The 2,523-nt window shown below is 46.1% G+C and overlaps 1 non-coding gene across 1 annotated transcript; it reads left to right on the top strand.

Moving 5' to 3' along the window:
* Window positions 1–798: 798 nt before the first annotated feature.
* Trnas-cga lies at window positions 799–873 on the top strand. The gene has a single exon. It is a non-coding gene; the product is annotated as a tRNA-Ser (tRNA).
* Window positions 874–2,523: the final 1,650 nt, after the last annotated feature.

Genomic DNA, 2,523 nt, shown 5'->3' with positions numbered 1-2,523 from the left:
TTCGGTTGATCACTCCTTCACTTTATTCACCCGTGAAAATTATTTTAAGATGCTATGTTTCGAGAAGAATTGCTCCAGCAGGATGGGAGACAGGGTTGTAACCTATCCTCTATGCTGCTGAATCTGTACATTGACCAAGCTGTGACGGAAACCAAGAAGAAATCTGAAAAGGGAATGAGGTTCAGGGAGAAGAAATAAAAACTTTGATGAAACTTCCTGGCAGATTAGAACTGTGTGCCCGACCGAGACTCGAACTCGGGACCTTTTCCTTTCGCGGGCAAGTGCTCTACCAACTGAGCTACCGAAGCACGACTCACGCCCGGTACCCACAGCTCTACTTCTGCCAGTACCTCGTCTCCTACCTTCCAAACTTTACAGAAGCTCTCCTGCGAACCTTGCAGAACTAGCACTCCCGAAAGAAAGGATATTGCGGAGACATGGCTTAGCCACAGCCTGGGGGATGTTTCCAGAATGAGATTTTCACTCTGCAGCGGCTTTACAGAAGCTCTCCTGCGAACCTTGCAGAACTAGCACTCCCGAAAGAAAGGATATTGCGGAGACATGGCTTAGCCACAGCCTGGGGGATGTTTCCAGAATGAGATTTTCACTCTGCAGCTGCAGAGTGCAAATCTCATTCTGGAAACATCCCCCAGGCTGTGGCTAAGCCATGTCTCCGCAATATCCTTTCTTTCGGGAGTGCTAGTTCTGCAAGGTTCGCAGGAGAGCTTCTGTAAAGTTTGGAAGGTAGGAGACGAGGTACTGGCAGAAGTAGAGCTGTGGGTAGGGGGCGTGAGTCGTGGTTCGGTAGCTCAGTTGGTAGAGCACTTGCCCGCGAAAGGCAAAGGTCCCGAGTTCGAGTCTCGGTCGGGCACACAGTTTTAATCTGCCAGGAAGTTTCATATCAGCGCACACTCCCCTGCAGAGCGAAAATCTCATTCTAAAAACTTTGATGTTTACCATAACAATGTAATTTTGTCAGAGACAGCAAATGAATTGGAAGAGAAGTTGAACGGAATGGACAGTGTTTTAAACGGATGATATAAGATGAATATAAACAAAAGCAAAACAAAGATAATGCGATGGAGTAAAATTATATCAGGCGATGTTGAACAAATTAGATTAGGAAATAGAGAGGATACACACTCGAGACTGGCAAAGCCAGAAAAGCATGTCTGAAGAAGAAAAATTTGTTAACATCAAATAAGAGTTTAAGTGCTAGGAATTTCTCTGAAGGCGCATGTCTAGAATGTAGCATTATGCCGAAGTGAAACGTGGACGATAAGCAGCGAATAGACGCTTTGAAACGTGGTACTACTAAAGAATGCTAAAGATAAAAGGGTAGACAATGTAACCAGTGAGGAGGTGCTGAACAGAACTGGGAAGAAAAGGAATTTGTTGCACAACTTGACTAAAGGAAAGGATCAGGTAATAGGACATGAGCCGTGGCTGGCTCATGTTATGCGTTGGATTAAACCTTGGTTACTATTCTGTGTTTAGTCTCCCACGGTTATCGCGATTATGCTGTTATCCTCTCTCTCCGCAAGTGACAGCAGCGGTGTGTATCGATATTCGCACCTTGTACTATCTTTGGCCTGGCGCTTATAGTTTCCGGCTGTGCTGTGTCCGAGTAGTTGGTCGGTTGGCGTGGAGTAGCGAGGAAATCTCCGTTGTGCGTAGTTTGGCATAGGCCGCTGGCGACGTCCACGCGCGGTCGGAGTGTGTGGTGCTGTTCACATTGCTACGAGGTCCGTGGCTCACCGACCCTGGACACGAAAGTTGAGGATTGACTTAATCTACCAGCAAGTCACGACTGTTCACATTGTGTCGTTTGGATTTCTTTGTCGGCTGTTGGGACATTCCCGCGAGCAACAACGTGTGTGTTCAAGTTCGCAGATTTTAGACACCCTCCGGTGGAGTTTAACTGTACTTGGTTATTTTGAATTAGCGTGCATCAGCTGAATCTACTGCCTTGTGGCCGTTGACGTTCCGGTTACCTGCCCTGGCCATTAATGTGTATTTTCTTCATCGTGTTGTCGCTGTCCAGTACGGTGTGTAGTTTGACAGCTCAATGTATAATTGGTTGTGGGTGCCAATACCTTCTACGTTGTTCCACTGAACTCTCTGTTGTGTGCTGGTCAGTTGGAGCGGAATTATCTTGTCGGTGGGTCCGTTGACTGTCTGTCGGTTGGGTTGTCGTCGGATCGAGAATGGTTGGGCCGACTGCCTGTCTCACCAAAGCGAGCGTTAGTGTTTGAATTCCAGGCCGACCCTCGGAAACTTCTGAGCGCTCTTGGGTGTACTGCGTTTTCTTATTTGTTTTTGTTGTTTGTATTTGTATAGCTTGTAGCTGATTTGAAAATTAAAATTGTTTTGCCCTTAATGCGTAAGATTGTTTGGACCTTCAGCCTAATTTAAAGAACTGTTTTAAGGGAAGGCCTTTGGCCTTTTTTTATTTATTTTGGTTTGAGTCTTAAGTGATGGGCCTTCAGCCGATTTGTAAATTAAAGTTGTTTTGCTCTTAAG

This window comes from Schistocerca piceifrons, chromosome 5 (assembly GCF_021461385.2).
Source record: "Schistocerca piceifrons isolate TAMUIC-IGC-003096 chromosome 5, iqSchPice1.1, whole genome shotgun sequence".
Classification (NCBI taxonomy): domain Eukaryota; kingdom Metazoa; phylum Arthropoda; class Insecta; order Orthoptera; family Acrididae; genus Schistocerca; species Schistocerca piceifrons.
This window is presented reverse-complemented; position numbering and strand designations above follow the sequence as displayed.